The sequence below is a fragment of the Ruditapes philippinarum genome, unplaced genomic scaffold (genome assembly GCF_026571515.1).
Source record: "Ruditapes philippinarum isolate M1 unplaced genomic scaffold, ASM2657151v2 ctg5509_1_1_1_1, whole genome shotgun sequence".
NCBI classification, from domain to species: Eukaryota; Metazoa; Mollusca; class Bivalvia; order Venerida; family Veneridae; genus Ruditapes; species Ruditapes philippinarum.
Window position 1 is genome coordinate 110,588 of NW_026862830.1, and position 23,548 is coordinate 134,135.

Sequence of the window (23,548 nt, forward strand, 5' to 3'; positions counted from 1 at the left end):
TGCCTTGCAAACATATTAAAACGATATGATAAATTTTAAAAAAATTTATTATTTAAAAGTTAAAAATTTTCCCTAGCCCTTTAAATTTTTTTGTTTTTTTTTGTTTAAAATCCCATAAATTTTAAAAAAGGAAAAAAAAATCCGGGAGCGAGCCTTTTTTTATATGTTTTTTCATCAATTATGTTTTTCTCCCCAAATGCCCTAAATAAATCTAACAAAAAGTCAAAACCCGGAAAAATTTTCCAAGTGAAAATATTTTAAAAGTGTAATTTTTTCCCCGCATTAATTTAAATCGGACAAAAAACAACTTTACAAAACAAGTTTTTAAGTTTGTTTTTCTTTATTTAATTTCACCTTTTTCATAAAGAATACAAAGAACATGATTTTAAAAAGTATTTTGTTCAATCACTTTCAGATAAAGAAATGAAAATTACGTGGAAGAGTATATATTTTCATTCTTTCAAATTTTTAAAATTTAATGCTACCCAATTGAAAAACCTCACCCTTTTAAACCAAAACTAACTTCTATTCATTCGAACTTGATTTAAGAGATATATGCTTCATTTCTGTAATGCATTATTTTAGTGGCCTACAATTCAGTTATTAGGTGTTTTTAACCCTATAAAATAAATCCCAATCGTTGAACTAAAATTGTACCACTTTCACCTGTCCATATAATTAATTATTTAGACGCATGTAGTATCAATCATGTTTATCCTATGATTGGATAATTGATTAGTACTACTGTTTACCCCAAAGCTTTTGTAATTAAAATAAAAAACCCATTAAAAAACCCAAAATTTTCCCGAAAAACATTTTTCTGGGCCTTTTTTGACGCTTTTTTAAAAAAAAAAATATTTTTTAAAAACATGAGTCTTTCCCAAAAAATTTTTTGCATATAGGGAAAAAAAATGTTTTCCAAAATTGTTTTTGAAAAAACGGAATAATTTGGCTCGTAAAAAAAAACCCAAATTTTAGCCCACATATTAAAGTTCGTATCAATCTTAAATTTAACAAAAATTTTATTCATTATAAGGGACAATGTTTAACTGGGATTAAAACATTTATAAAAATTTTTAAAATTTCCTTTAATCAAAAATCCGGGAAAGCTTCTAAGATCTAAAAAATTTGATTTTTATCTTTAATCAAAATTACAAAGATAAAATTTCCCAAATTTCTAATTTCGGAAGGTTAATAAAAAATATTATAAAAACAATGAAAAAGAAATCCCTTTTTTTTTCCCTTTCCCAAACAAAAATGATTTTCTGTATATAAAGAAAAGCAAGGATCTATCAAAATTTAAAAAAAACGCAATTCTCCATTTTGCTCATTCCGTAGGAAATCCCTTTTTTCCATTTCTAGAAAAATTTGGGGCCAGTAAGTTTATGCTTTAAAAGCATGTGTTGATTTATAGAACGTAAAAGATTTTTTAATTCTCCTGGAATTTCAATTGCCCGCATTTCCCCAAAGATTTGTTACAAATTTAATTTTAAAGCTGGAATTATGTAAAACATTTTGTTTAAAACAAAATATTTAAAGTCATATTGTTTTACTTTTCGTTGTATGTCCCCGCGTGAAATTCTCAAAGTTTTAACAACATACGTTTTAAAAGACCGGGGTATTTTTTTCCATTCCAAATGAATTCAACCCTTTTTTTAAATAGAGTTTTAAAATATTTTCCCAAAATTTGTATTTTAAACCCCCGGTATTTGGTTTTTTTTTCCTAAACTTTGCAAAAAACATTTGCAATCAATTGCTTTTCTTAATTTAATTTAAAAAATTTTTTTAAAAAATTTAAAAATTTTAATAGGCCCAGCCCCCCTTAAAACAGTTAGTAAAACTGAATAAAATAGGAAATTTAAAAAAGGGGGAAAAAATAAAAAAAACAACAAAAAACAAAATGTGGGACACAAAAGAATTTTATAATTAAAAAGTTTTAACTAAAAACCTTTTATTTTCCTTTCTATCATCCCTCAATATTCAAAAAATCTTTCACAAAAGTGTAAATTTATGAGCGAAAAAAGATCTTTTTTGGGGTGGGTTTTGTCCCCCATCATATTAACAGGGAAAAATTAACAGAAAACTTTACACCCAAAACCCTATACAAATAATATCTGGGGGAAAATCACAGGGAAAATTTATATAAAAATTCATTCTTTCAAACCCTAAATTTGGAAATCTGACAGATATTTTAAATTTTAATTAAAGGGCATTTATTACCCCGGAAAAAGAACAAATTTTTTAATGCTCTTTTGTTTGCTGAATTCCCGCTGACGAGTATTTTGAATTTAGGGTCGCTTTAATTATCGCTTTAATTCTTATGTGATCCAAATACTCAAAAAACCTTTTGCATTTTTATTTAAAACCCTTTGTTGAGTTATTGTTAATGTGAAAAACTTTAAATCTGTTTTGTTTCAAATATAGAAAATGATAAACACATGCATGCCGTTGTACCACACATTTAAATTAAAATTAGGGGGTTTTAGGGATAAAGGAAATTTTAAATTTATATCCCACCCATTAATTTATTGGCAAAAATTTTGGGCACAACATAACAATGTAAAAAAAAATGTGTTCTCAAAATTTAAAAAGACAGAAACACTTGGGGGTTTCTTTTTCCCCTTTTCACTTTAGGATCCCAAATTGTCATTAATTCTTAACCTGATGGAAAAACGAGTAAAAGGGGATTTTCACCGGTTGTTGAGCCCCGTACTAAGGGACCCCTCTGTGCGGGTTTTTACCCCAAGTCTTAAAATGTCGGGTTTCATGTTTTATTTCTCATCTAAAAGTCCCTAAAAATTTAAATGATAGGGTAATTTAAAAAATGGCAGTAACAAGTCATCCAAACAAAAATTTTGGCTTTGATAATAAAAATAGAAAAAACGGGGAAACCCCGAAAAATAAACAATAAACGGGCCCAAAATTGAAAATGATCCCCGGCCCGGTTTTTATTACATAACTTAATTTTTGTCCCCCCTAGATAAACAAATAAAACGACATTTTTTTTTAAAAGCATGCTTTTGGTTTTTTTAAACCCGAATTTCACTTTTTCCCCATTTAAGCATTTTTATTCATTTAAAAAATACAACTTAAAAATATTTAAAATGTTTCATGTTACAACACTTTCGAATAAAAAACTTTTTTAATTTTTTTTAGTTGTTTCAACTGAGCATCAGTTTAAACTAACTAAGTTTTGATTTAAAATTTTTTTACAATTTAAAAAATTTCTGAAAAATCACACGCATTTTATTATATATAATTTTTGATTTTAATTAAAATTTTAATTTTTTTCCAAATTTTACTTTAAACCCCCAAGGGGATATTCCCCCCTTAGAGGGGGACCCATTTTGGGTTTTGGGGAAAAAAATTCTCAAAATAAAAGCTTTTGCTACCCGAAATGAAAGGGAAAAGCGTCGGTTTTGACCTTCCCCAGCCCTTTTTAAACGAACATACTTGGGTATATTTACCCTTTTGATGGCTTTATAAAATTTTTAACTTTTTCTAGAAAACATCATTTATTTTTCTGCAATTTTTTGGTTCATTTTCATTAGTCTTTTGCCCTTTTTCCCTTCCGCGCATACGGAATTATTATTACATTTACCGGGAAAAAACACAAAAAATGGCATCCAATTTTCAAATTTATTAAATTTTTAAAATGCCACAAAATACCAATTTTAAAAATGGCTTTTTATAAAACCAATTTTTAACCCCTTCCCCGTTTTTTGTTTTTCCAATGAGTTTTTTGGCCCGTGTTTTAATTTTTATGATGCTATCTCTTTGCGCATTCCCATTAAAAACGAGTGCCCCAGGAAACCCCAAAAAAAACCTGGGGAAAGCCTGTTTTTGCAATCAGGAAAACTTGCGAAAAGCCCTTGGGAAGGGAATTTAATTTCGCTAAGGTATTAATGAAAAGTTTATTTAAATTTAAAAAATACCCAAGCTAAGCCAAAATTTTAATCAAAAATTTTAAAAAACCAACTATTTTATATTTGTGTGGGAATAATAAAACCTTTTTTTCTTTTAACAGTGAGTCAAGGGGTTTTTAAAGATTTATGGTTTTTTTTAATTATATGGAAATTTTTAAAACTACATTTTCAACAGCCATAATCATATTTAAAATATATTTTTAAAATTACCCAAAATTTCAGACGGACATTTTTGAGGACCCCGAACAAAAATCTTATTTTTTAAAATTAAACCCTTTTTATCTCTTTCACTGAAAAAGTAAACCCTGGGAAAAAGAATTATTTGCTCAGTTTTTGTTTTAAAAATTTGATTTTAATTCAAAAAAGTTTAAATTTTGTTTTTTCCCTTTTAAACCCGGTAGGGCAAAAACATTAAATTTAAATTTAAAATAGTTCCCTTACGAAGGGAAAAAAATTTATAGCAGGGGCAAAAAGGAAAGGGAAAAATGTAATTTTGCTCCCCCTATTCTTTATAGCCCTAAAAAGGGAAATTTTAAAAAACGACAAAAAAAGCAAAAAAACGGCACAAAAAAATATGCAAAAAATTTTAAAAGAAAAAAATTCATTACCACTTAAATAACACCCTTACAATTTTTTTTTTTAATTTTTTTGGGAGTTGTTTTCCCTTTTTTTGCTGGGCCCCCATTTTTAAAGCGCAAAATTCTTTCCCTTTTTATAACAGAGTCTGGACCCCGGGGTTTTTCTTTATATTACACGCCATTGTTTTTTTTCTTAAAATTTAAATTTAAAATTTCTTTTTAACCCCTTTAAAATAAATTTAAAAACAATTTCAAAATACTCAAACAAAAATTATAAACAAATTTATTTTTTTTTTTAAACATATAAACCCCCTTTTCTTTTTTAAAACTGCATTTAAAAGTTTTCATAAAGCAAAAAATTAAAAATTTGTGAAATTAAAAAAAAAGAATTAGTTTTTAATTTAATTTTTGGGAAAATTTTATGGGGAAATTTTTCAATTTTTTTCTTTTTTTTTTAATTTCAGCTATTCTTTTTCCCTAAATTTCTGATTTTCATTTATTTTAAATAGAAAAATTTTTTGGGGCATGGAAAAAAATATGTAAAACCCAATGAAAAACAAAAAATTTTTTCTTCTTTTAAAATTGGGGTTTGATATTTTTGAAAAAGAAAAGTCGGTTTTAAAAAGATTTTAAAATTTCTTTTTTTCTGGTTTTTTTTTTAAAAGATTTGAAAACGAAAAAAACAAAATGACGTATAAATCTTTAACCATGCTGATTTTAAAAGAAAGTATTTTTATCTGTTTTTTTTTCCTGATTTTAAAAAGAAAAAAAAATTTTAGTCCTTTTGGGAAGGAATTCATCTATTTCAAGGCAGGAAAAGAAATTTTTAGGTCTATGGCACATTGGGGTTTTAAAAAATAAATTAAAGTTACAAGCAAAAAATAAATTTACCCCATTTCTGGCCTTTTTTCAAAAACTTTTTAAAAAAAATTTTTTATTTTAAAAGTGTTTCTTTTGTGATTTTTTTTATTTTTGTCAGGGGTTTTTATTTAAGAAAATTTTAAAACTAATTTATAACGATTTTTTAATTATGTGGGGCCCTTTTAATTCTCCATAAAACTTAGTTTAATTTAAAAAAAATAATTTATACAATTGGGTTTTTTCCCCTGAAATAGAAATATTATTTAAAAATTTAAAAAATTAATGAAAAGGATTACCCCTTTTCAATTTTAAACCCAAAAAAAATATTGGTAATAAAAGATCAAAAACACTGCAAGAAAAGGGGAAAAACTCTTTTTCGACTTTCCAAAAAAAATTTTTAAAAAGTTTAAATAAAAAAAAATCGGAATTTTTTCCCTTTTAGAATTAACGGGACATTTTATAATTTTGGGGGGCAGGAAATTTTCCAAACTGTTTTAAAAATAAATTTATTTTAAATTCCCTTTAATTTTAAAAAAAATTTTCCCTTTCATTATACAATTCGGGTGTGTATTTAAATAGAAGAAAAATTTGAAATTTAAAGTTATGAAAAAAAATGACCTTTTCAAATTTTAAAACAAAACAAAAAAATAATTAAAAATATTGGGGACATTTTTTAAAAAAAATATTTCGAAGACAAAATATTTTAAAAAAAAAAAATTTTTTTTAAAAAGATTCTATTGATAAAAAACTTGTAATTTTAAATATTGTAGATTTTTTCAGGCCAGTATCTTACGAACAAAGACGCTGCGAAAATTTATCCCCTCTTTTGGTAGTATATTAGAGCAAAATTTCACAAAAATTTTAAAATTAAAAACCCTATAAAACTCCTTTTCATTATTGTTAACTAAAAATTTTCCTTAATTTAAAGGGTAAATTTTTTTTAAAAATCAGCAAAATCAAACTATATAATGCCCGGGGGTTTTGTTTTTTCATGCCAAGGGGGGCATATGCATTAAATAAAGTAATTAAAAAATTTCCCAAATTTTGTTAAGTTAATGAATATTTTTTTAATTTTATAGGTTTTTATCTTTTTTTTGGATCAAAAATTTAACCCAAATTTTTATATTAAAGTTTATGTCTAAGCCCCCCTACCCAGATGCTTTTCCCCGGAAAAAAATATGTCACTTTAGACGTTAAAAGTAATTTTAAAAAATTTTAAAAACAGCGGCCCTTTACCAGTATATTTTCCCGTATGTAAAACTTAAACCTTTACCCCTCCTACGGTTTTTTCCCACCCAAAAACTTAGTGGTTCGTCGGGAAAAATCACGTGATGCGATCATACCCAAAACAACCCCAAAAATCTTTTCAAAATGCAAACCCAAAAGAAACAAAGTAACCTCCCAAAAGGGAAACCTTCTTTGGAATTAAAATTTGACCAACCCTTTTTGGAAAAACTGTGGAAAAAAGAAGGAAAAGCCCGGTTTTTTAATGTGGTTTTATTGAACAAAACGGAAAAATTTCCTTTTACCTTTTTACGGGGGCGTCAAGGATTTCTCTTTTCCCTACCCAAATCTTCCGGGCAGTGATGCTAGACGACAAAATTTTTGGCAGGGAAAAACTTATTTGCAGAAATTGGCCCCGTTTAATAATTTTATAATTTTTATTTAAAAAAAAAAATTATTAATTGATAAACGGAATTTTAAAAAGTAAAAATATTTTCTTGATTTCCCTTTGGGAAAAAATTCAAAAAACACTTTAATTTGGGTTAATTAGCACTAGCACAAAAATTTAATTTGACAAAATTAAGAGGTTTTTTCCAAAAAAAATTTCAAATTGTATATTGTGTTTGGATGAACGTTGACAAATAAAGTGAATATTTAAAAATTTATTTAAAAAAACATTTGTAAAAAAAAAAATAAAACCCTTTTATTCCCGTTTTTAAAAATTTTTATTTACTTCATTTTTTTCATTGGACGACCCAAATTAATTTTTTTTTATTTTTTTTTTTCAAATAAGATTGATTTTCCCTTTTCCCAAGGGTATGGGAAATTTTAAAAACTGTCTAGGAAATAATATTTTTTAAATTTTTCATTTTAATGCATGCCTCCCGATTAATGCAAAATTTCCATGTAAATAAAAAGAATCTAAAAGGGAAAAAATTGTGAAAGGGAAAAAAATAAATAATTTTCAATTCAGACTCATTACAAAACCGCGTAATTTCCCCAAAAGGAGGGGAAAGTAGGGAAAAAAAGTCATTAAATGCGTTATCACCCAAAAACAAATGGTATATAAACTTCAAAAATTTAAATCATTAGTCGCACATAAAAATGGAAAACAATTTCTTGAATCGTGAATTTTTTTTTCTTTTTTTTAAACCCCGGAAAATAGTTTTCTTAAAATTTTTTTTTTCTTTAAAATGACACAGCTTTTAAGAATTTTAATGACTCTAGAAAGAATAATAACCCTTTTCCCCGTAATTAAGCAAAAAAAATTTAAAAACCCCAAACCTTTAAATTAAAAACCCAAAAATAATTTTTTTTTTTAAAATTTCTTTAAAAAATTTAAAACTTGTAATTTAATGGGAAAAAAAAATATAGTTATGTAGTTTAAAAAATCTCAACATTTTTTAAAAAAAGCACTCGTGTTTATGAATTAAATCTTGCCCTAAAAAACCAAACTTTTTGCTATTGAAAATTTTGCTGAAAAAAAGATTGTCATTGATACTTTGGGGGTTAGTAGTAACTTTTTTTGAAAATTTATTGCAAATTTAAATTAAAAATGATAAATAACATGTACTTACCCGGACAGGGTTTTTTTCATTCTTCATTTTGGTAGAAGCAAAAAAAATAAATTTTTTCTTAGTTGCAAACGTTTATATTCGAAAAATTTTTTACATATTGTTTAATGGGAATTCAGAAAAGCCAGTTACTTTTAATCATTTGGAATGCTAGTTTGTCTTTTTGAAATGCGGGAAAAAATTTTGAAACAAAAATTTTTCTAACCCTGAAAAAACCCTTTTTAATTAAAAATTTTCCCCTTCTCTTGGGAAATGGGACGCGGCCCCCACAAAATTTTTAATCTTTATTATTAACTTTTTTTTTTCAAATTTTAAAATTCCCTTTACGAAAGTCAATCCCGAAATTTTATTTTTAATGATAAAAAGCAGACTTTTCACAAAACGAAAAATTTTACTATTTTAAACGTTTGGGCCAAAAACAGATATAAAAATTTTTCATTAAAAAATTTTAAAAACACAAATTAAAAGAAAATTTTAAATCAATTACAACACCCCTATATTTAAAATTTTTTCATCCCAATTTCAAAAGATGAATAAAATTTTCTTTTTTTTTTTGCCAAAAAATTTGGTTTTTTCAAAATATAGCAAAAATGACTTATAAAAAATTATTTTATTTTTTTTTTCCATTTTCTTTTAACCAAAACCTATACAATTTTATTCACCCCTTTTCACTTTGGGTTTTAAATAAACTAAAAGTTTTAAAATTGGGCAATTTTTATTTTGCTTTTAAAATCAAACCCTTTTTTTTAAAGGCCCTTAAAGAAATAAAACAGCAGGAAAAAAAATCAAAGATAAAAATTTTTCCCAATTTTTAATTTGGCCCTTTTTAAGCCCCAACACTTTTTATACAGAATATTTAACAATCCAAAAATACCCAATAAATTTGTTTCCATGGGGAAAAAAACTACACCCCGACCCGGAATTTTAAAACAAAAATTTTTTGATTTAAACTGGTGAATTTTTAATTTTTCTTTTCCCTTTTTTTATACATCAAAACCGAATTTTATATTGAAAAGTGGTCATTTATCACAAAAAAAAGAAAATTTTTACCAAAAACATTTTATTATCCGGTTAAATTTCCCGGTTTTTTTCCCATGTTTAATTTTTACTTTTTTGCTAAAATTCCTTTTTAAAATTTTTTTTCCCCCCCAAAAAATACAGAAAAAAACAAAAACAAAAAAGTTTAAAGCAAATTTTCTTTTTTGTGAAAAACCGTTTAAAAATTTAAAAAATAAAGCGACCAAATGCAAAAAAAACAAGATTTTAAACTGTAGAAAGTATTTTTAAAAAAAACAAGGGCTACATTTTAAGGGTCAAAAAAAAACCCTTTTTATTAAACCCAAAAAAAATTTATTTGGGAAAATTTTTCAACAATCCAAATGAATTTTTATTTTGTTTTTTCCTTTTAGCATAAAAAATTGGGGAAACCCCCCAAAAATATTTTTTTGAAATTTTATTTTTAAATATTTCGTCCCGAAAAAGAAGATAAAAGTATTCCCCTTCCCTTTTACTTGCCCAGTCATACTTTAAAATGTGAATAAACAAAACTTTCCCTCAAACCCGCTTTAATGAGTTTGAACTGATAACAACAATTTAAAAATATCCAATTTCAAAAGGTTTTTACTGTAAATACTTTAAAAACTCATCTCATTCCCATTTTTGCAAACCTTTTTATTTTACATTAAGGTTTTATCTAAGTTTTACAACTTTTTTTAAATTTAAAAAACTCCAAAAAGTATTTTTTCTTTAACATTTTTAAAAGAAAAATTTAGACAAACTAACTCTTTTTTAAAAACCCCCACAACATCAAGACAAACCCTTTTGAATACCTGTTTTATGTAGTCATTTGTGTTTTTTTGTACTTTTAAAGTGAAATTTTTAATGAATTTCCCAATCGGTTTCCCTAGGGGCCCCCCCAATTTCCTTTTTTCAGTATGGTTTAACAAGTCGCCCGTTGTTTACACTTGGGAAAAATCAATTTAAATCTCGAAATTTTTCTTTTTGATTTCATCTTTTTTTAAATTTTCAGGTTGGTTTAAAAATACGGGGAATTAAAAACATACCCTTAAATTTTGGGGGTTTTTTATGGATTTCGAAACAGTTGAAATCAAGCCTTTAAACACTTCCCCCCTTTTGCGGTTTCCCATTTTTAATTTGTTCTAATTTTTATTGAAAGTGTTTTTTTTGTTCCCTCTATGGGGTTTCATGGAAACCCTTTTTCTAAAACAATATTTCTTTGCTTTTTTATTTTTTGAATTAATTTTTATCCTTTTTCGAATGCTTTTTTGTTTTTAAAAAAGAAAAAAATTGTTGCCGACATGTTTTTTTACCACAATTACTTATTGACAAAATGCCTTTTTTTATTTTAAACGTTTTAATAAAAATAAATTTAAGTTTTTGTTTAAAAAAACCAAATCATCAGGCATTTGCCTTTGGTTTTTTTAAAACAAAAAAAAGTGCCTTTTTTTATTTCCAAAATAATTTTTTTTTCTATGCTTTTTTTAAATTTCATCTTAAATTCTAATTTAACACACCATTTTTTCAAAGAAAAAAACAAATTTTCCTTTTGGTTTTGAAATTAAAAAAACAAAAATTTGTAATTTTTTAAAAATTTTTCAAGTTTTTTCATTTTTAAAAAAAGGGTTTGTTTCCCCTTTTTTTTCATTTATCTCTTAAACAATTTTATTCATATCCGGGAAATTTTTAGCTTTTATAAATTTTTAGCTGTCCCCAAAAAAAACAATATGTATTTTCCCGTTCCCGGGGGGAATATTGTTTAAAAAAACAAATTTTCTTTACTTTCAATCAAAAAATTCGAAAGAAACAAAAAAAAAATTCAAAAGAAAACGGGGGAGGCCCCCAAAATTCTTCTTACATTTTCGCAAAGCCAAAATTTGGGAATTTTTCTTCAACCCAAACAATGGATTTAAACCCGTTTGGGCACTCGCAAGGAATTGGTAATTTCTAGTTGGTAATCCAAAAAAACCCGGGGAAAATTTAACGCGAGTATGACCACAATGTGGAAAAACACTTAAAAAAAGTTTCATCGAAACATGAAAAAAAAATACAAGCAAAAATGAAATTCAAAAAAGCTTGGTTTGGGCCAACTCTTTCCCTTACATTGTCCCGGGAAAATTTGGGTCAAAATAGTCATTTTTTCTCTCACCCCAACAAGTTTTTTTTAAACATTGTTACCGGCCCCAAAAAAATGGAATTACTAGTTGGGTTTTTCGAAGAACGGCAAAATGGGTTTAACGCCGAAGTTATGACCACAATATGTTGAAAATTTGACCCTAAAAAAAATGAAAACGGGGTCATAAAAAAAAAATACAAGCAAATTGTAAGTATGTACGTTTTATATAATCTAATAATTTTTTATAGCAATCAAATTTTAAACTAACTTTAAAATAGTTGCATTTTAAATTTAAATTTTGAAAAAGAAAAGTTATTTTAAATTTTAATATTGGGGTTATTTTTCACGCGCATCAAACTTGTAGAAAAATTAAAATCCAAGCAATTAAAATAAAATTATTTTATTGTGCATTACAACTTATTTATAAAAAAAATTTTTTCTTCCCTTTGAACCCCTTTGCAATGAACGAACCCTACAAAATACTTCCCAAAAAATGTTTTAGGTGGGAAAAACTGTTTTTAAAATGATAAAAACACCTTTTCCCAAAAAACATCATATACCCGAGCAAAGTCCCCCAATTTTCTCCATAAAATCATACCCCGGAAAAATTTTTACTGACTTGTTTTTATGTGTTTAAACCCCGCTTAAAAACAAAATTTCCCGTCCTTTTTAAATTTTTTGAGGTTTCAAAAAATGTCTTTAATTTTTTTCCAAAAAAATCAAAGGGGCAGTTAGCGCAATTTTTTCATTTCATAATTAAACCGTTCAAAACAAATTTTTAAGGTTTTGAAAGAAAATCAAACCATTTGAAAATTTTCTGGGAAATGGCCCCTCAGAAGAAAAAACCGGGAAACTTAAAACCCGAATGTTTTTGTTTTTTTTTCTGTTTTGTGTCCCAAAACCCCAAAAAAAAAAGTTTTTCATGTATCAAAATTATAAATTTAACCCCCAGAAAAAAGCCAAAATGTATGTTAAAAAAATTAAAAAAATTTATATCCTTGCCAAAGAAAATTCGGGCACAAGTGCAATTTATGGAACCCAAAAAAGCACTACTCTTTTTTGGTATAGAATTGTCCCCAAAAACTTGGGAATGAAAATTTTTTTTTTTAAAATTTTGTTATTTAATACTTAAAGGGTTTAAAATTTTTTCCAAACTTTAAATTTGTTAATTAACATGGGCCCTTTCACCACAAAAAGTTTCGACCCCACCGGCTTGGGGACACACAGAAACAAATCCCCAAAAGTACTTGAGCATAACACACAACCCAAAAGTTTTTTCACTATTATAAAACCCTTTGTCGGGTAGTGATCCCTAAATTTTCCCGAACGGTTTTTCGTTTAACAATTTATTCTTCCCAAAAAAAGAAAAAATAATCTTCACCCCAAATTTAAATAAACCCCAGGGTTTTATTATTTTGAAAATTTTTTAAAAATTTAAATTAAAACCCCAGAAACCCCTTTAAAAATAAAGGTTTAAAATCTTTTTAGAGCAGGGAAAAAATTCTTGTGTTCCCCCGAAGGGGTTGAAATTTTCAGTTTTTTTACGTACTTATGTTTACCCCGGTTTTAAAAAAAAATAGGGAAAAAATAGTGAAGTATCGGATAGATTTTTTAAAAAGAAAAAAAACCCTTTCCAACAAACAACCCGATTAACTTCATTATCTCTTTTAAATTTTACCCCCTTTCATTTTTAATCATTAATTAAAGATTTGAAACCCTTAAATTTCCCCTATTTCAAAGTGAATAATTATAATTCCTTACCAGATGATTTTCTTGAAGATCTATTAAAATCTATACACATGAATCATTTAATTTATCGAATTATTATGTTTATTGCTTTTGCCTGTGCCTGAGTCTTGAACGACGTTGGAGTTTTAGTCATCTCCTACGGAAGAATTCATTAAAGCCGAATCCATGTATTTTTTTGACGTTTTATATTTTGTTACCACTGCTTCGAGTGGATCTACTCATTTCCCATAACTTTCTCGCATCTTTCAATTTACAGGAACTTCCAATTCGTTTTTAGAGTTAATCTCAAATTTTATAATTTTCTTAAGAATGCATTTGAATAAAGGTTTTAATTCTTTTTATTAATATAGGCTTACTTTAAACTATCCTATTTCAAATTAGCCTACATGAAAACTAGAATAATTTTAAAATAATTGTCCTAAACGCATTTTTTGTGTGGAATCATTTAAATGCTTTCATTTACATTCGCATTAGTAAGTATGATACAATTCCCCCAAACAAAAACTTAATTGAAACGATCAGTAGAAAAACGTGATTTACTTAAAATAATGACAAACTATAATCTGTAGAATGTCAAGATACGATAACAGATATCAAACTTGACTTAAATACGGAACTTCTAAATAAAATCAATTTCAAAAACAATTTTCAGCGTCACGAAAATTACTCCTGTTTTTTACCTCTGAATTCGGAGCTTCTAAATATTGAATTCTGAACGATTTTCTGATACAATTTGGGATATGTCAATTTAAATTTACTTCGAAAATCCGGAAAATGAAAAATATTTTAAAGATCATGGTTATAGTAACATTTGTAATAAAAACATAAACCATTATTAGTCTGTTGTTAAAGTTGTATTTGACCTCATTGGACGATAATTATATTTTCATTTGCCGTGTACAAAATTCAATTTTCCAATTAGGTTTATTTTGCCTTGCTGAAGGACATGGTGAATTCTAAATTTGTCTAGGAAATAATATTGTTAAATTTTACATTTAAAGCATTTAAAGTAAAATATTGTGAAGAAACAAAGAAAGTAATTTACACATAACAACCTACGTAATTTACCAAAATGAGTAATAGTCATAACTGCGTTAGTCACACAGGAAAAATATGGTGAAAAATGTTGCGAAATCAGTCTTTAGTCGCACAAGACATGTAAATCATTACTTGAATCGTGAATCTGTTTTTCATTCCTTAGAACCTTGATAATTTTTTTTAAATTTGATTTTCTTGAAAATACTTTGACTCTTCTGGAGGCATGCGGCTTTAACTCTAGAAAAGTTTGGAACAGTGGAGATTTCTCGAAAGCAATAAAAAAGTAAATAGTAAATAATTGCTGATCATGCAAACCTTATTGTTATGTTTTAAATCATTTAACGTTGATACATTCTAAATCCTTAAGGAATGTCCAACTTTATACAAATCTCTTTTTTCCGTATGTAATGAAAATAATTTTATTCCTTTTAAAGTAAAAAACAAACATTCTGATTTTTTTCCTAAAAAAATTTAAGTACATGAGTGATTATTAGATATTCAATACCAGTAGATATAGCAAACAAATTATAAACCCAATCCTGAATTAAAACAATTTATTTTGTAAATTTTCTTTCTTGACAGTTTTATTTAATGAAGAAAAGCAAAACAAATTGATAAGAGTTCAAGTATTTAATAAATCTCAGACTTTATACAAAGCACCCGTGTTTATAAAAGAAACATACATAGGACTATTGCAACATATAAATATGATATAAAATGATTTTCATTGGCACTTTACAGTTAGATATGAGACTACTCGTATCTTGTCATGCTATTGAATTATTAATGCATAATTAACATGTTATTTACTGGTGTTCTTCATTCAACATTTAGGTAGAAGCAACAAATAAATATTTCTTAGTTGCAAACGCCTATATTCGAATGATATTTACATATTGTTCATAATGCAATTCAGAATGTCAGTTACTTTAATCATTTGGAATGCTAGTTTGTCTTTAGACTGCGTGAAAGAGATATGAAACAAATTATTCTAATCATGAAAGCGGTATTAACTTAATTATCTATGTTCCATCGGCACAGCGGCACACACAAAGTCTTAATCTAATTATATCACTTTTTCTCTTTCATTTAACATCTTTCACGAAAGTCAATCAGAATTATATATTTTGATGATAAAATTCCAGACTTTTTCTAATCGTATCTTTAACACAAAACGCAAACCTTAGATTTGATTTGACTATTAAAGCGTTGTCAAACACCCAGATCAGAATTTTGACACAATACAGTTACATCACAAATTATGGATAATTTAAATATATCAATGAAAACATAAAATAAATTCATTATTAATGCAAAAGATGACTATTTTTTCTTTTTTATTTCTTATTTAAGATAAAGCATTGTGACGTTATAATTACTATTTCATTTTTTCCCCATTTTCTTCATAGAAAATTATATAATTATATTGCAACATTCACATTAAGTTGTAACTCAGTTATACATATCTTTGTTTGAATAAGACAATCGTATTTGCTTAATTATAAAAAAAAAACTTTTTGTAATGGCGTATCGCGAACAAAAACAGCAGGAAATTTTGATGATATATAATTCCAAACTGTATTATTTGTGCCATTTTATGTTGAACGCTCTGTTCATATACAGAATATTGAAAAATCAATATACACTAACAATTTGTTTCCATGGAAAATAACTGATCACCAGTACCGGGATATAAAGCAAAGTTTCTGATTAAATCTGGACTGAATTTATGATTTTTCTTTCTTTTCTGTATGCTAAATCAAAGTTTGAGGGAAATTACAATAGGCAGTATTTATATTGAAGAAGTAAATCATTTAGTCCCTAACATATTTTCTACCAAAAGAGAAATTTTTTTACAATGAAACTTTTCTGTATGATCTCTAATTTACGTTTTGTCTATGTTAAATTTTGTACTTCTTGCTTAAATTTCTTGTTGTAAAATTTTATTTCATCTCAACAAACTACAGTAAAGAATCAACACAAACAGCTTATCGCATCATCGTATTGTATAAAAGAAAACAAATGAATAGAACCATCTCATACAACTGCATGATTTTAAACTGTGGAAATTATTACATATACATTTAAAAATACAAGTATAATCCAACATATTTATTTGTATATATTATTGCAATGACGGTGTGATGAAATGGATTCCTATATGTTAATTGTTAACTTGCAATAACTATATTTATTAAAAGCTGTTAGTATTTCGTTTTTAAAGGAAGGAAAACAGTAGCCTCCTTAATATTTGCCAAGTCGATACTGAAAATGTAAATAAGCATACTCCAGCTTGAATGAGTTTGAATTTAAACCAGTTCAATAAAAATGTCTACTGTCAGTACTTTGATAAGATAATTTTATTTTGATTTGAAACATTCATCTTGTGTATAAAACTTGTTTATATCATTACTTCATAAAGTTTTTTTTCAACATTCAAGATGCATCAGACAAAATATAGCTGTTTTTAATAAATCGTACCACAGATGTCATCAACGAGATTGATTAAATTAACTTTATTCTCTTCATAGAAATACCTGTAATGATGTAATAATGTAGTCATTAATTTAAGGTAGAAACATGCATTCTGCAAATTAAACTGATTTATTTTAATCATACAACGCGGTTATTCTGATGTGATTGTACTATGTAAGTGCATAATTCGGTTTGTGCCCTGGCCTGGAAAGTTGAACAATGTCTCAACTTTCATCGTCTCGAAAGACTAAAATTAAACGAGTTCAATTTTTAACCTTAGTTTTTATTGCTATTTTGAACTTCGTCATTCTCATATTTGCAGGTACGTGTAACGCATACGAGTCAGCTACGAAGTTAAAGTAACCACGTTGCACCGATCAAACAGCATGCAAACGTTGTATATTTGGACTTCAATTAGTTGTACTGTCAAGCATTCAATGGTACTTCCCACTGTTTTCTTTTAACATTTAATTTATTGAAATGTGCTTGTGCTTTATCAATAGGGTACACGAATCTTGTTAAAAAAGATGTTTCTATGCTTTGTATTTTCTGAATTGAAGTAAGTTTTATAATTAAGAATGCGTTTTAAGTTGAAAAAGTAGAAAAGTTGTTACCTACACCACAATTAGTTATTTGATACACGTTCTTTTGATTTTTAACGTCTAATACATAAAACAGAGTTTAGTAATAAAAAAACATCAGTTATTTGTTTTTGTTTTTTAAACGAAAAGAAAGTGCACTTCATTATAAATATTGTTTCTATGCTATGCTTTTTGTATAATTTCATCTTAAGCATTGCCAATTAAGCACATGTTTTATTAAACAAAAAGAAAACAGCTTAATTGAATGCCTTTGTTTTTAACTGAAAAAAACATATCGTATTTGATTTTTATATGTATATCATAAAAAATAAGTCATTTTTTCTCCGTTTCATCTATATTTTAGAAATGCTGTATTCACATCTGTCTATATACATTTCGAATTTGTAGTTGTCTTGAACCAAATATTCTTAAAGCTCACCACTTTATAAAAAGCAAATTTTCATTACTTCAATCAAAAATATTCAAAAAAGCTGGTTAGATCGCGCTAAGTTAAATTTTTCCTTGACAATTGTCGCGGGCATCTGGTCAAATGGTCATTAATCTCTCGCCAATCACGTTGGATATGTAGTTGGTCACGCGGAGGAATTGGTAATTTCTAGTTGATTATCCAGAAAAGCTGGCTAGATGGATCGAACGGAATGTCGAGAAATTAGCGACTATATCTTAAAAATCGGCGTGAAAACATTAATACAGAACATAAAACATGTAACACAAGCAAAACTGTACATGTTTGAGTATTTACTATTCTAATAATCATATAAATTATTAAAGCAATCAAATTTAAACTAACATAACACCCAGTTGCGTAGAATCAATTCTGATATGAAATACTATTTAATGTGATATATCTGGTTAATTGCACGCGCATCAAAGCAGTATGTAGGATAAATTTTAATCCGAAGGAATTAAAATTAAATGATTTTTGGTGTGCATACAATTAGGGTTGGATATCGTTCTTCACGAAACGGTCCGATACCGATACCGGTACTGACGAAACGATACGGGTATTTTATCGATACTGATACTGATACTTTTACAATACCACATCAAACCCTTTGCTGCAAGTATAAGAACTGAAGAGATATAACATGTAGTGCTAGAAAATAAATATGTTACATTACTGGTCTTTCATGCTGTAAAGTATACTTTTCTCAAGTTCCATGTTTTGTGTTTACTCTTTTTTACAACATTTACACATGTTAATTGTAAAATACCTTTACTTTTTCATCAAAAGAATATGACATAATTTATACACAGAAAAATATCTTATGCAGGACAGCAGTCTGCAGCTGAGAAGTCTACAAATTATTGTTTTAATCTTGATATCTCTACATCTGAAAGAATTTAAGACAGTTGGTTATCTATTATTTTCTTACAGCTATTATTATTACTGTGAAGAAATTTTATTCTGATGCTGATATTCTTTTTTAAATCACATTATTGTTTACTGTAAAAAATAAAATCACTGGATTTGTTTGCAATTTGGAATTACATGAAAGAAATTTCATTAGATGTTTTTTCAAAGTCACTTATGTTTCCAGTCTGTACAAACATATTTTCCACCAGTAATTAACTTAGAAATTTGGAAATACATGTATATGCACAGACTGTTTCCAAAATGACTTTTTTACATTTTCATGTTAACCTAATATTAGTCCTTGTAGAAGTCAAAAAGCAAATACCTATGCTTAACAAATAATAAGGATTTGGTATTTATTAATATTGAATTTACCTTTCAATTTTATACATCTTTTATTTTTCAATAGCATGCACCGTGAACATCTTGCCTCACCAAATTGCATAATTCCATACTGCTCAAATACGCAAAAATACTAGCCAACATTTGCAAAAAATCCTACAAAACACTATATGAAATATGTTTCAGTTGCTTAAAGTATCACAGATCTTAATGTGTAATACACACAAGTTGACCTTTGACAGGTGCATAATAGGCTATTCAAAAGAATATGCCTCCCTTTGATGTTGTTACTCTATCACCATCAAAGAGCCGCCGACATTCACACTTTTTGACTGAAGTTCTGTCAGCATTCTTTTGTTAAGAAAATTTATACATGTTTAATAATAGTTCAGTGTTACACCAACAACAAAATGAGGCATATTTTGTTGGAATATGTCGGCCCCATTTATGTTCAAATCGTAATTCACGTGTGGATTTGTACATGTGGTAATGGAAGAAAAGAACCTGGAATCATTAAATATGTATTCATTATGAGTGTTTAGAAACTTAAACTGAAAAAAAGGATTTAATAATTTTTTAAAAAGCATTGTTTGAATTAGCAATTGTCACATGTTGAATTTGCTCTCATTACAGCAAAAGCTTTGTGCGATGTGTTTAGCAGGACCGTGTGTGATGTGCCCTTGATTACTCAAGTATTTGATTTGTTTTCTTGTTGTTCCTTTGACATTTAAAACTTAAAAACTTTTACCAAAATCAGTTTAAATAATTATATTTTCCTGCCGAGTAAAAAAATATTATGATCTTGAACAAAAGCGGCACAATACTTTTACAAAAATATCGCCGCGTCACAAACTTCAACTTTGCCGCGAAAGCCGTACTCGCCGCATGATAATAGTAGTTCACAGTTTGTTTTACGTGTTTGTAGGCTGTTTTTATTTAAAAATCTTCTTATTTTTTTGACATATTGACTATTAAATTATTATTTTACAAAATTACAAAAGTATCAAATCCAGTACCGGTATTTTACGAAACGGTATATACCGGTTATTTACGAAGTTACTATTCGGTATAGGACCGATACCGGGAACCGGTGTCCAACCCTACATACAATGTACTTATATATAAAATAGTTTTTATTTCATGTAAAACCTTTGCAATGAACTAAACATGACAGAAATACTGTTAATAAAATGTTTTAGGTGGAAAAACTGTCTGAAAATGATAAACACACCTGTTTCAATAAACATCATATCACAGAGCATGTCGGCACAATTATCTCCGAGATATTCTTCAGATAAAAATCATACCTTGAATTATTAAACTGACTTGTATTGTATTTGTTTGAGCCCTGCTTATACAAATTACCCGTCCTTTAATTTTTTGATGAGTAGCTTTCAATATAATATTCATTATTTTGGTAAACTTTACACTGAAACTTATAATTTATGTAAAAAGTAAATAATAAGTAACTATCTGTTGAACTGTGCTGATGTTGGAATCATATTTAAGCAAATATCAAAAAAGCCTACTCATTCAGCGAGACGGTATGATCATCTTTTGCACAAGATGTGTTTTAATTTTCTGACTTAATGCTGTCATGTTTGAGCCACCAATTGTAAAATGAATAGTTACGAGTCAGTTAATCCCCATATAGCAAAAATATGATTAACAAGACCAACAAGGAAAGGCAGCGTTCAATGAACGCAGCCCCCACACGACCCAGCAACAAGAACCAGTGGCAAGGAGCCCAGGCGGACCCAAAACAAAAACAGGACAGGACACAAGGCAGAGCACTGACAGACTAATCACTAAAATGACAAACAACCTGCAACCGATAAGGAATTCAAAGAAAAATAAATGATTGGAGAACAGGAAATAATTTGTAACTGATAAGGAACCCAAAGAAAACAAATAAATAATTGAATAATAGGCCCATAAAGTCAAAGGGCATAGAGGAAGTTTAAAGAAATAAATGAAGGGGCAATGGAAGGGAAGATACTTACAAGTTTATGAAGAGTAACTTGACAATGCGACCTGATAACGAAACCTGTGGTTATTCATGAAAATATTAAACTATTCTAGTAAAACGACCGCGGAAATAATCTCAAGATTCTTGTTTTTACAAATTCTTTTGTCTTATCAGCTGCCCTATAAAAGTTAATGTGTATGTTTTAGTTGTAAAAATTGGTAAATAACACCGCAAATGTATTTCGTATATTGAGGTCATGTGCATTATATTATCGATGATTTACAGATATTCTCGCACATGGTCCTGGCAATGACTTTGTAAACGCTTGTTTGAGAAAGATCGAAACATTATTCAATCTTCTTCGTAAAAAATAATTTGTCAATAAAATATATTATTTGAACGAACTGTTGATATTATCTGAGGATTATTTTTCAAAATGACCTTTCAATTTTCTATAAATTGACGGTTTGATGTCTGTCTACATTTCTGACATCTACATTGGAAGCTTTCAAAAGTTAATAATTACAAAAATATGTACGTTAAATGCCAAAATCTTTCTACAACGTATAGATAAAATGAACATAAACGCAAGAAGTAATTGTTTTTTGTTGTTTTGTTTGCTTGTTTTAGTTAGTATGAAATGTTTTGTAATTGTCTTTAACAAGAATTATATGTTATCATAAATCGTACAAAAATGAATTTTTGCTAACAGGAAAAATTTATAAAAGACTACGAAATGTAGTTAAAGGTAACAGAACGGTACGGTCTTTAAAACTTATGAACTGCTTAATTACATATATACCGATCGTGCGACAAAACGATCCGAAAAGAAAAACACAATTAAATAAAAAAGGAAACATTTTAAAATTTTAATTAATTCTTTTCTTTTTTTGCTAAATCATGTATGTGCCTATTCATTAGCATGGACAAAATCGACATACAACCTTAAGACAACAATCACTTTTGAAAGAAGAAATTGCAATTGCCCATGTTCAAATTATTTTGATATACGTAAAATTTAATTCGGAAAACTAATTACATGGATTGCGAGAGTAAACGCAAGGAGATTGCGTGAAGGCGGTCTTCAACGAATATCTTGATTTAATTATGTCACTGTAACTTAATTACGTAATATATTTCACAAAAATCAATTTGCATAACATATGGTATGACAAAGTGTCAAATTATTTCTATTTATTATAAATAATGGACAGAAACAGATACGATACATTGAAATTCACTTTTGTGTTGGCAAAGATTGCGAATAGATAAAAGATAAGAATGTAAATATTTAACTTAGTTATACTTCTCTTTATTCGAACGAGACATTCTTGACAGCTTAAAAATCCAAAAAATTCTGTAATTGTGTTTAACAAGAATTTAACTGTTATTTCTATTCAAAGATAGAGTTTTCCAAATTGTTTAATTGTTGCCATTTATGTTGAGTTCATAGTTATGTTATAAGGAACAATAAATCAAACACCAATAATAATGTAATTGATCACCAGTACCAATATATTACGCAATATTTACGGAGTCTATTATTTTTCTTTCTTTTCTCTGTACGTAATCAGGAATTGAGAAAATTACAATAAGCAACATTGATATAGAAGGAAGTATATCATTTTGTAATTCCCTGTTATACATTTACGGTGGAAGATAGAGAACTGTTTTCAAAATTTTATGTACTATTTTTGGTTTTGTTTAATCCCGACGTGACACACACAAACATGTACTACCGCACGCGCGCGTCGGCGCACACACACACAGGCAAATATACACACACACACACACACACACACGAAATGTATTCGAACACTTATCAGCTTCGTCTAGAGTAGTGATCCGTTCAACCTTTCCAGAGCGGTTCTCTGTAGAGCGATCACTTCTTCAAAACAAAAGTAGAAGTAAGCCTTTACAATTAAGTAAACCTCAGACTATAAAGTAGTAGTAAGATTTCACAATTAAGTTAACCTCAGACTATGAAGTAAGACTTCACAATTAAGTAAACATCCGGCTATCAAGTAGAAGCAATACTTCACAATAAAGTAAACCTCAGACTAAAAAGTTTAAGTAAGCCTTCACAATTAGGTAAACATCAGACTATAAAGTAAGACTTCACAATTCAGTAAACCCTAGACTATAAAGTAGAAGTAAACCTTCACAATTAAGTAAGCCTCAGACTATAAAGTAGAAGTAAGCCTTCACAATTAAGTAAACATCAGACTATAAAGTAAAAGTACGACTTCACAATTCAGTAAACCCTAGACTATAAAGTAGAAGTAAGCCTTCACAATTAAGTCAACCTCAGATTATGAAGTACGACTTCACAATTCAGTAAACCCTAGACTATAAAGTAGAAGTAAACCTTCACAATTAAGTAAGCCTCAGACTATAAAGTAGAAGTAAGCCTTCACAATTAAGTAAACATCAGACTATAAAGTAGAAGTAAGCCTTCACAATTAAGTAAACCTCAGACATTGAAGTAAGACTTCACAATTTAGTAAACCTCAGACTATTAAGTAGAAGTAAGCCTTCATAATTAAGTAAACCTCAGACTATAAAGTAGAAGTAAGCTTTCATAATTTTGTAAACCTCAGACTATAAAGTTTGACTTCACAATTAAGTAAACCTCCGACTATCAAGTAGAAGTAATACTTCACAATAAAGTAAAGCTCAGACTATAAAGTTTAAGTAAGCCTTCACAATTAAGTATACAT

The 23,548-nt window shown here is 27.8% G+C and overlaps 1 protein-coding gene across 2 annotated transcripts in view; it reads left to right on the plus strand.

Annotated features, from left to right (window-relative positions):
• The window catches only part of LOC132720329 (pyrokinin-1 receptor-like), a 45,008-nt gene that overhangs the window by 9,057 nt on the left and 12,403 nt on the right, over positions 1-23,548 (plus strand). The window lies entirely within an intron of this gene.